Source organism: Schistocerca gregaria, chromosome 6 (assembly GCF_023897955.1).
Source record: "Schistocerca gregaria isolate iqSchGreg1 chromosome 6, iqSchGreg1.2, whole genome shotgun sequence".
Classification (NCBI taxonomy): domain Eukaryota; kingdom Metazoa; phylum Arthropoda; class Insecta; order Orthoptera; family Acrididae; genus Schistocerca; species Schistocerca gregaria.
Genome location: NC_064925.1, coordinates 559,063,641 through 559,076,449, shown reverse-complemented (window position 1 = coordinate 559,076,449; position 12,809 = coordinate 559,063,641).

The window sequence follows — 12,809 nt, the reverse complement described above, 5'->3', positions numbered from 1 at the left end:
TCACAAAAGGTATAGGTTACTGTTAGTCAGGGTCATTCTTTTGTAGGGATTATTGAGTCAGATTGCGTTGCGCTAAAAATATTGTGTTTCAGCTTAGTGTTGATCTGAATAAGTAAAGAGAGAAATGTCTGTGAACGATCAGTTGTACTCAGCTGTTTGAAAATCAAATAACGTAAGGGGTTTATCAGTACAATCATTCATAAATTTTTCTAAGTGGAGGTTTCAGACTCAGACGTTAGTGCCGTTTGTTCAAAATTATTCTATAGAATGACGCGGTCCCACGCTCAGAAGGATATTAATCAGCATAACATGTGCTAGCTACTGCAAGATGGTTAAAGGCACACATTTCCACAACGATCGCCAGTGATTGGCTGTCGTTTTGTGGGCGAAACAGGATAACGGTGTGTCTCCAACCTGTGGTTATTGGAAAGATTTTGCCCGATTCGACGACGAGTACTCTGCTCTGTCATTATAGTTCAGCTGTTTCTCTCCACCCTGCACGTGTCAAGTGAACCAAGGAATATTCAAGTAACTGAGACAAAGACGTCGGTTCTGAGAATTCTTAGGCTGCCACACAACGTTATCTGTAGTGCCATGCTACACAAGAAAGAAAGAAATAAAATCTAGCAATCTTTATCAGAAGTTATGAAATATACTGCGGAGAGACTGATGTCGAGAGAAAGAGGTACTTCTTTGGTGTCTTGCTTTCCAAGAAAGAATGAATATAAAACAATATTACATGCAGACATTCTCGTAGAAATAAAAGCTAGGCACTGTGGAGGACCCTTCAGTGCTGGTGGACGTCAAGTGGTCGCAACAGACGTGGAGTGGGAGCGTCCACCTCTAGACAGGTGAGCGCCCCAGCCAACCGTCCCTCTCAGTCTGTTTGGCTTCTCTCCCCGGGTGTCTCTCTTTCTTGCCTGATGGCTCTCGGCGCCTTCGGCTCGCGAGCAGCAGACTGCTGCTGACAGCAGCCGCGCAGAGAAACGCTGAGCGGCGAGTGAAGGTGACGCTGTGATGGCTGCGCGGCGGTGATGGTGATGGCGGGGGTGCTCGTTATCTGATGGCGCCCGCTGAGATCCTCTCCGAGACGGGAGCGCTCGGAGCAGCCCCGCTCTAGGGGTTTCGCCGCTCTCCCGCTGAAGGCGTCTCAGCCGTCTGGAGAAACCCACACTCCTCACCCGACTGCCACCTGTCACCCAGACTCGCGATTGAAGACACGTCGCTCTGTAGCGCTGTCACGCTTCTCGGGAATCTAAATCGGCTGCGATCGTACGAAAGACGTATGTTGCCGTACGATAACAACTCCTTCCTGCTTGGCGACAAATTTGAGAATAAATAAGAAACAAATTGCTTTTCTGCATTTTTGTTACTACTAGTTGTACCTTTAATATGTTTTTGAGCCACTGCGGGCTCATCATCAGATGGAAGAGTGTATGGGGGCTTAATTATTAAAATGCAACAATTTTAGTAGCTGTGTATCCGGTTACGAAGTCTCGTAACCGGTTGGCCCTGAGTAGTATTAGTACGCAATTTGACTGCATAAAAAACAATAAAGAATTAAGGGAAATTACAGTTAACACAATTGATTAATTAATCCCCCTGCAACTATAAAATCTACGAAACAACAACGCACAAGTGTAACGGTTCAGTCTGTGGTAATGTGATTCAACGTACATGTATCTGGCACGGTTCTTCCTCAATACGACGAGATACTTTAGACACCATTTACAATGAACTAATTGAAAAACCAGAAATACTATAATTGCACATGGAAACTAGAATTACAAGTCTAATACATGAACACGAGCCACATGCTTCGTTGACTGAACCTGTGACCAAGAGGCATTGTCATTTAGGAAATGTGAAATGATTTTTTTTACCTCCATTTATAGTGACGAAAAATACATTGTGATCATTACAACATCTTCCATCTATACATTACACCAACAGAACAGCATCTACTGTCTCGCCCAACAGAACAACAACTGCACACGACATCCTCTGAACTAGTACTGGTCTCGACATCCTCTCAACAAGTACTGCCCACGGCAACCTCTGAACTACTACTGCACCAGTGGAGGCGGCGGAATAATAATCTTTGGCGCAATCTCTGGCGCTGTGACTGAGTGTAGCCACCTTTCAGGAGTTACAGGGACATTGTGTCTAAATATGTGGCGTCTTTTCTTTCGTGCGTGTCCGAAACAACAGACAGCAATTTGATCTTCCAGTCACTATGAATCAAAACACAAAGCAATTACAGACATCGGCTGCAAACGGGCACTGATTGAAATCTATGGCGATGGCTTAGTGGTCAGAGCTTCTCCCTAGTAAGCAGAGGACCCAAGTTTGAATCACAACCCAGCACAAATTTCAAAATTCTACCCATTGTTTTCAATCAACGCCACCTTGCAGGCAATATTTTTAATTTCTTTGTGTTAATTCATAATGGCTGCGGGATTAAAATAGTGTCCTTTCTTTCTACGCGTCCGAAAGGACAGAGCCCCCTACCCCCTTCCCAAAAATGGTTCAAATTGCTCTGAGCACTATGGGACTTAACATCTGTTGTCATCAGTCCCCTAGAACTTAGAACTGCTTAAACCTAACTAACCTAAGGACATCACACACATCCATGCCCGAGGCAGGTTTCGAACCTACCACCGTAACGGTCGCGTGGTTCCAGACTGTAGCGCCTAGAACCGCTCGGCCAGCCCGGACGCCCCCCCCCCCTCCTTCCCCCCTCACACAAACACACACACACACACACACAGTGTGGTTCACGAAGATATGCAAATACTTTAATATGTTATTCTACAAGTAAAACTAAATAAATAAGTTCATATAAACATAGGTCCGCAAATGTTTAGTTACGGATTTGCAGCTAATAAAAGATTTTGCATGAAATATAGCGGCTTCGCTAATATGAAGACATCGCAAAACTGTACGAGGTTAAATTACAGCATGATTTCCATTTATTTTATTGTTATTGATCTGGTCAATCAAAAACATGTCCTAGGTGTGTATCTGTAGCAGTTTTCTCGAACATCCAGGGAAGCAAAGACGCCGGCCGGGGTGGCCGAGCGGTTGTAGGCGCTACAAACTGGAGCCGCGCGACCGTTACGGTCGCAGGTTCGAGTCCTGCCTCGGTCATGTTTGTGTGTAATGTCGTTGGGTTATGTTAGGTTTAAGTAGTTCTAAGTTTAGGGGACTGATGACCTCAGAAGTTAAGTCCCATAGTGCTCAGAGCCATTTGAACCATTTTTTGAAGCAAAGACGCAATTTCGTAAAAAATTTATTTTATTAACTACTTGCCCCAATATCTTTTTTAAATTCCAAACATTTCCACCAAGTTTTCAGCAGAAGTTTTAGAGAATTTAATTTTGGAAAAATGGCGGCAGTTACGTTAACTGAATGTGTCAGATAATATGCTTTTATTAATACTGTAACACACGTGAATTCATGTTAAACCGGAAAAACAAAGGTCACTGGTAAGGAAGTTGGACAGTGTACGTACCATTTCACAGTATATTCATATTAAATATTCAAAAATATGTCCATAAAGTTCTACCTACTTAGCTGCACGCGTATGTAAAGATTTTGTTGCTCGTTCCAGTTTCTCAGGGTTGTTCTTAATTTCGATGTTCTAAAAAACTACTGCCGATACACGTCAGCGATTGCCTATTATTCCCTTGTGTCTTAACATTATGCCAGTAATACAATGCATCTAAGGCGGAAGATTGTGACGTAGGAAAATGACATAGCTATCGTATCCATACTCTTGTAAAAACACCCAGTGTTTACTTCCTGTCAGGAAGTGTAAAACCAAGTGCAGCTCATTATTCTGTATGTTGGTGTATACTACCTGATAATGTACATTATGGGAATGAGCTGTCCATGGATTTTACAATGCAGTGCAGTGTAAGTGTCCAAAATATAACAACCTTGCCTTTTCATAAATATTTCGTTAACGATAAACAAATTTCCGTCGTTTTCGGCAGTCCCGTTATCAAAGCGTTTAGCTCCACTTGATTTACGATGCAATGTTCCTGTAACCCCTCAATCTCACGATGAGTCAAGATGTGTTTACTATAGAGTCCAATGGTACCCATGTAGAGAAAGCTTCAGCAAAACTATTGATAGCGAAGAAAAAAAAAAGAAATAAAAAGAAAACTTGCTGGGGCAGTTACTTCCGCATGAGGTGGATGTCATGTGACAAATTCGTTGCAGCAAAAAGTACAGGGAACTGCGTCCCTCCAGTTCTTTCTAAAATATATTGAGATGATTCTCCCTAAGATGCTCCCGTGGATCGTATGCTTCCGTAGGTTGTAATGGACATGCCAACGGCTCTGGATGGATGCAGAGGGCTGAATTATTAGTTTTCAGGAAGCACTTTGCAAAACATATGGAACCTTCCCTATAGGTCAATTTTGCTTGTTTCTTAAAATCACGAATGTAAGTATACTGGCAACTGAATTCTGTACAGAGAGTGTAGTAGTTCTTTTGTTACTCGCACTTCATCGTTCAAATCCCGTTCAAACCGATTTATTTGGAATTTTATGAATCCTTCAAGATTTGTATGAATTCTGCAATGATATTCTAGATATATTTACAATGATCCTGCCTCAATCTGTTGCAAACAGGAATATTTTGTAAGGTTTCTCGGAAAATAGTATTTGGCCGTTGAATGAAAGCTTTTCCGGGCGCAGGATTTCGCACCTTGCCAAATTACGGACTGACCAGATCCAGAAATTAATCTTGTTAGTCGTCACAACAGACTAACAGTAGTCTCGCCTTGCAATGCAGCCTCACCAAAAGTACTGGGGCTTCACTTTTTTCACTTGGTGTTGTGCACACATCTCCTCAAGCTAGCATGAAGGAGATTTCCACACAACGTCAAGCAAAAGAACTGGGAAAAGTAAATTTATTACTGTATTTCAGAAAAACGTGCACTTGAAGAAATTTCCAAAAAAAGGAAATTAAATGCTAAGAACAAAAAGCTCCAAAATGCCGAAGACATGTTGTCCCTTCTAAGGACGACTACATTAACAATGACGAACGAACTTACATTTTATCTTCTGTCAAAATGGACAATTACAATTCATGTGAATAATCGGTGCAGTACATAACATTATCAAAGTGGGCACGTACTGTTAGATAGGCAAAGGGTAGACTGCGATATGAACGCTCTTTTTCCGTATTAGTATTCATGTTTTTACTGGTCTATCGTATGAATGTTGGAGTCTCATGTTGTTATACATTCATGTTATGATTACTTTTATCTCGGAAATAACCATTAAATTGCCATTTAATACTTCCTTTCTTATAATGTTATAAATATTGTGTTACCTAATTAATAATATTTTGTGTAGTAATTATATTTATAATCAGTAACCTGAAGAAGGTATATATCTATTATCTACACCAAATGTATAATGTATGCTACAACTGACGTTTGTTACTGCTCTGTCACACAAGGGGACAAACGTAATACATTGGAGTTTTAAGTTCGTGTTATATCACAGACATTAGCAGTTAAAACATATCCATAATTGCAAGGAAACCGGAAATTCCATGAATAAATTACGCAATTATTTTATGGATTCATACTTAGCTAAAATGAAGTTTTTTCCACAACTGACATCAGACTTTTCTACCTTTCCTCTCCAACGTTACCAACTGTAGAACGAAAGTACAATTCAACTTAGCACAGGAAAACAATGCACATCGAACATTGGATCCCCAGAGTTGTCCCACTACAATGAAAACGGTCATCAGGACGTTATTTGCAATCGATCCTAGAGTTTCCATCTTCACGTTTAGAATGCCGAGTTCAGGAGTTGACGCCCATATGGAAATGTTATCCTCTGTGAAGCGGTTCCAGTGTCCGAAGTAGGCAAGACCATTTCCAGAAGGTTCATGCCTAGTAAAACGTAGTGGTGTTCTGTGTTGCAACTTCAGAAGAGATTTACTTCAAGCAAAAATTCTGGAATGCGTCGAATATTTCATAGTTAAAAACAGGCCACTTTTCGCTTCTGTCCTTAAAATATCTATTGCACTGCTCTATGATCCTATCTCAATTAAAACGCAATACCTCAAGGAAGCCAAGATAATGTATCAGTGGTGTCTATGGTTCTTCGTGTTGGTGTGTTACAGGCACGCTTATCGCTCTAAATTGTAGGGTAGGGCATTAACATAACGAGAACTGTATTGTATTTTGAAACACACCATGTTTTACAAGACCCAATAAAGAAAGTAAACAAAAGTATGAGACGTTAACAACACAATATGATATCCAATAGTTAATACAGAAATTCTTACAACCTTGCACTGTTTCACACTGTTGTCCATTTTCCTAGACCAGCTTCATTTCCTTTAGCCTTCTGAATCTAGCACAGTGGTAATCTGTTCTTTTACCCGGATCAAGTGTGTTCATCATATGCGTCTTGTGACTGTACGCATATTTCTCCAAATTCTTTCCTGAGACACATAGGCCATGGGAATATTGTTTGCGATTCCGAATCAAACGCTTAAGGCTAGAATGGAAAAGGCTACTTTTAACATTAACTGTAGATATTCTTTTGCTCTTCTGTCTAAGACTAAATAAGGCATATTCTGGACCATATTCTTATAACGGCGTTGTTACCGAGTTTTCACTTCGAGCCTTATTGTACTTCAATATTTAAATATTTTCTTTATCCGTGTTGTGGTTTGGGGAACAGGGCAGTAAATTTTGTTTCGTTTTCTTCCTGTCTCCGGTAAAATATATTGTTTTGTTACACTTTAGGTTCCCAGTCCATGTTGCCGATATTTTTCCATTGTCTTCTTTTAAAGTTGACAGCATTCTGTCTTTCCTTCAGGATCAAACGGCGGTAGGCTTCGATCTTTTGACCCTCGTCCTCAGATTTCTGTGATTTTGCTGTAGTAAGTCATTACTGCTGAAACTGGTATGAGATTTTTTAAAATCCAAACATTCACTATTTCAGGATTATGTATTCGAGATATCGTGATAGCCGGCTGGAGTGGCCAAGCGGTTCTAGGCGCCACACTCTGGAGCCGCGCTGCTGCTACGATCGCAGGTTCGAATCCTGCCCCGGTCATGGATTTGTGTGATGTCTTTAGGTTAGTTACGTTTAAGTAGTTCTACGTTCTAGGGGACTGATGACCTCAGAAGTTGAGTCCCGTAGTGCTCAGAACCATTTCAACCATATCGTGATATGATATATCTAAAGCCTTTCAAGAACTAAATTTGGAAATCGTCATGTTGTTTGTTCTGTGCCTAAGTGGCGGAAGGATGTGTATTTTCAGACGATTGTGTGAGATTTTTTTCTGTTCTTACAGGATTTTTTTGTACGCTGGGTAATGTTGCACAGGTTTCCGTATTTCCGTTCTCGATTTAACTACGCAGCGAAGTCGACAATGATGAACTTCACGAATTTCACCGAGAATTTTGGTATACTGACTTCCTAAGTGTACCAAATTTGTGTGTTCCCAAAGGCTTTCCGGCTTGGACATTGAATAATGTATGTTTCTTACTCGTACAGTGTTACGATATTATAGGCAACCTACTATATTTGAGACAGCTCACAGGAACCTATTGCTGAACGCATACACTGTGTCAGAAATTGGTGAGATACGATTCTTATCTGAATGACAAAATTTTCTCATATTTGCAATATGTTTGCTACAAAGCTATTACTGAAATTTAGCTTTCAAGAAGCCTATTTACCATTCACATTAATGAAATCCTGATAAAATCCCCCCACTGCCCCCTTCCACCCCCTCCCCCCCCCCCCCACATCACTCAAGCTCTACTCTCCCAGAACCCGAAAGAGTGGTTGTGTCTCTATTGGTGAATGTGAAATCGTTGTACGTTACTACCTTTGGAAATGAATGGAGCCAGGGTTAAAATTTATCCAGGTTACTCTGTCTGTTTGCATGAAGTAATTAGAAATATTTATTATTGTACTGATAAAAAGTTAGTTAAATCCTTCGAAACACTAAAGTGAAAGGAGTCCTAGTTACTGGTATGATTTGTATTTAAAACTTTCTTGTATCGTAATTAACATGTCACGACTTATTGTTGGACGATTTATTGCTGGTTTGTGGGATGATTTACTCACTATCAAGATTCCGTTAAAACATATTAACTAATTTAATTTCGTTTGATTTCAGTCTGGGTGCAGAGTGAGTCGTTATAGTATGCTTCTTACATAAATTAGTCCAGAAACTGCTGGAGCTCATGGGCAGATGTGTTTCTTCCGAGTATACTTCCAGTTTATATTACGATCACTCGCATCTGTCTTGTTTCATTATCTACTTGGCTACAATATAACTGTAACAGAACGATTTCAAACAAGCAAAAAAAATTACATGAGATGTATTGTAATTTTCTCCTTCGTAAGGTAGAGGTTTTCTAATGTGGACAATCTAAAGCTTGTGTAAACACTTCGCGATTCACAGAAGTCTTTAAGAGCGAGGTAGCGGATCATATTTTTCATCTATAGACCCCTAGGATAAACCTGGGTGTCTGCTTTGTGTTAGACAACCCACAACAATTCGTTTCAGAGCAGTTTTGGGGTTAAAAGACTATAACGCAACGTATAAGGTTTGCTTTGCAATTGTACGAAGTCTTACTGTAATTTCCGATTACATCGGTAGCTGTCTTTGCTGTGACGTTGTTGTTTTGCGCCTGCAGTGGCGGATCCAACAACGTTGGCAGTTCTATATACTGCGGCTCCACTAACGGGTAGAGTCGTCGTTTGCTGTAATAGTGATCTTATGAATTGTATTGTTGCCGGCCGGGGTGGCCGAGCAGTTCTAGGCGCTACAGTCTGGAACCGCGTGACCGCTACGGTCGCAGGTTCGAATCCTGCCTAGGGCATGGATGTGTGTGATGTCCTTAGGTTACTTAGGTTTAAGTAGTTCTAAGTTCTAGGGGACTGATGACCACAGATATTAAGTCACACAGCGTTCAGAGCCATTTGAACCATTTTTTGAATTGTTTTGTTTCCAGTTGGTACTAGTGCAACTATTAAGGCAAAAATACTTCTATGTAAAAGTACGTTTCTATTATTTTACGTATTCGTTCATTTATTTTTTGCTCCCGGCGAAAACGTTCGTTTTGGCCACGTGATCTTGCGATTACGTCACTTGTGACTAAGCTAACTGCCACACATTACTTCCGCAATATCTCGTTAAGGAACAATGTCTGAAAGTGGTTTTCCCCAGCTTCAAAACTTCAAGAATCCGCTCCCAACACAAAATGAAATTATATGGTCCTGGTACGAATTGAATGCACTGTGAAAGAAATCGGCTTTTCGCGAAATCTAATTCATCTCATCTGTCAAAATTTCGTCAAACCGTTCTTCTGAAAGAGTCTTAGCGATTTTAATATCCGAAGTTCCACGTTATTGGCCGGGCGCCTCTGGAAACTGGAAGCGAACAGGCGCCGTATTTCAAAGGTTAATTATGTTTGTTACTGAAAAAAATTCATCCGCAAAACCCATAAAAAATAATTACATGTACGTCCTTTGCAAGACGGCTCCAACCATGTTTCCAAGACAGTTATTAGTTTCAAATATTTGTTATGTATGCCCCTTTGCGGTGTAGGTCCTTAACCTCATGGATAGGTAGCCTGTGCCTAAATGCGGCCCTTCAAGATGAAACGTCCCCTTAGAAATTTAATATATTACTATGCAGATAAACCTCAACGTTATTTGATTTTCAAACAGCTGAGCAGAACTGAACGTACTCAGACATTTCACATTTCGCTCTTTACCTATTCTGATCAATACTAAACTGGCACACAATATTTTTAGCGCAACGCAGTCTGACTTTCAGCAATCCCTACAAAGTAATGGTCCCGACTAAGAATAAGCTATACCTTTAATGAATTCTTACCTCACAAAAATCAAAAATCTTCCTTCCTCGAACTACTGAAATACACAGAGTGCCAATACTCCAGCTATATAAAAGATTCAAACTAATGAAGGCACAGTTAGCAAATGAAAGGTTTTGAACTAGAACAAACAATGTATTTACATTAATAGTGCTCAAAAGACTTTTGAGCACTATATATATATCAGTTCATGATATCCAGTCTTACAAATATACTGTCTCTGTCCAGATCATCCGCTATCAAAACTCCGCTATCTCACTCCCCACACCCACCACTGCTAGCGGCTCACCTCCAACTGCGCAGCGCTACGCGCTGTTCACATCCAGTTGCCCAACACTACAATGGCAGACAACAATGTAAACTAGCCACAGACTGCACACAGCACAGCCAGTGATTTTCATACAGAGTGCTAAGTGGCGTTACCAATATAAAAACCTGAACAGCCTACTTACAAAGACAGTCTAAAAACGTACGTGGATAACGCTCGTAATGTCACGTTATCTGATTGAGCTGCTCTCAATTCTTGGCATTTGAGAGCAATATTTCGCATGCGCACTTAAAGAGCGAACTGGAAATGAGTGCCGGGGGAGGAGCAACTCAGTGATAGCCTCGACTGAGACGAATGTGGTGTCAGCGCTGAGTGGAACAGATGGAGCAGCGGACGGAAGCGGCCACGCCGTGCATCAAACGGAAGTACTCCAGGGAGACCGGGTCCCAGGAAGAATGGCGGGCAAAGTCCTGGCGACGCAGGTGACCCGGAGAGGAACGGTCTACTTTGGAAGACGGGTGTTCCCCGTCCGCCAGCCGGGGCTTTCCATTGGATGCTTACTGCGCCGAGGAGCGCGGAATGGGCTTCCTAGCGTCCAGGGAGCTCCGCCCTCACACAGTAGACCATTCGTTCTACAGTGGATCTCTGCTCAGACTATCACCGACACCTCCACTGGCTGAAAGTCAAGACAATGGCCATGAAAATTGCTACACCAAGAAGAAATGCAGATGATAAACGGGTAATCATTGGACAGACACATTATTCTAGAACTGACATGTGATTACATTTTCACACGTTCTGGGAGCATACATCCTCAAAAATCAGTACCCAGAACAACCATCTCTGGCCGTAATAAAAGCCTTGATACGCCTGGGCATTGAGTCAGACAGAGCTTGGATGGCGTATGCAGGTAACGCGATACTACAATTCGTCAAGAGTAGTGACTGGCCTATTGTAACAAGCCAGTTGCTCGGCCACCATTGACAAAAAGTTTTCAATTGGTGAGAGATCAGGAGAATGTGCTGGCCAGGGCAGTAGTCGAACATTTTCTGTATCCTAAAAGGCTCATACAGGACGTGCAACATGCGGTCGTGCATTATCCTGCTGAAATGTAGGGTTTCGCAGGGATCGAATGAAGGTTAGAGCCACGGGTCGTCACACATCTGAAATGTAACTTCCACTGTTCGAAGTGCCGTCAGTGCGAACAAGAGGCGACCGAGAATTGTAACCAATGGTAGCGCATACCATAATGCCGAGTGATACGCCAGTATGGCGATGACGAATACACGCTTTCAGTGTGAGTTCATCGCGATGTCGCCAAATACCGATGTGACATTCATGATGCTGTACAGAGAAACTGGATTCATCCGAAAAAATTACGTTTTGCCATCTTGCACCCAGGTTAGTCTTTGAGTACACCATCACAGGCGCTCCTGTCTGTGATGCAGCGTCAAGGGTAACCGCAGCCATGGTCTCCGAGCTGATAATCCATGCTGTAACAAACGTCGTCGAACTGTTCGTGCAGATGGTTGCTGTCTTGCAAACGTCCCCATCTGACTCAGGGTTCGAGACGTGGCTGCACGATGCGTTACAACAATGAGGATAAAATACCTTTCATCTCGACTGCTAGTGATACGAGGCCGTTGGGATCCAGCACGGCGTTTCGTATTACCCTCCTGAAGCCACCGATTCCATATTCTGCTAACAGTCATTGGATCTCCACCAATGCGAGCAGAAATGTCACGATACGATAAATCGCATTCGCGATTGGCTACAATCCGACATCAAAGTCTGAAACGTAAGGGTACGCATTTTCCTCCTGAAAAGACGAATCACAACAACGTTTCACCAGTCAACGCCGGTCAGCTGATGTTTGTGTATGAAAAAACTGTTGGAAACTTTCATGTCACCACGTTGTAGGTGTCGCCACCGGCGCTAATCTTGTGTGAATGCTCTGAAAAGCTAATCATTTGCATATCACAGAATCTTCTTCCTGTCGGTTAAATTTCGCTTCTGTAGCACGTCATCTTCGTGGTGTAGCAATTTTAATGACCAGTAGTGTATTTAATGGAGTTGTTTCCGAATGCCGCCTACAAGTGTTGGAGCTAATCTTAAAGTCGGGTCTAAAATTTACTGATAAATGCTTTTATCACTCCATAGAACAGCTGAAAGACGTATAGATGGATACAGTGCCATAGCAGTAATCCAGCTTGAGTTCATAGCAGCTCACCGTGTAAAATGTTTGGCTTACATGTGATCTGACTGGCAACAGCTATATGAAATATTATTTCAAATTATTCTCTGAAAGTGAATCATGACATCAGCTGCAATGTACCACCACATTGTGACACAAGAAAATGTCTGCCGGACCGAGACCCAAACTTATATACAGCACACATTTGTTGATCGGTAAACCATATTCAAATTTTATAATACAAGGCAGGACTTTATTCTCCTTGAGCGGGAATCAGGTGATGCCATCTTGAGTGGAGACGTTCCTAAGACTACGGTATAAGGAAATGGACAGTGACATACGGAGGTTTGGTCAGGGCATGAGATCGCCGAAATGGTTAGAGCGCTCGCGATTAGCGAAATATCCAGGTTGGTTTCCCAAATGGTTCATATGGCTCTGAGCACTATGGG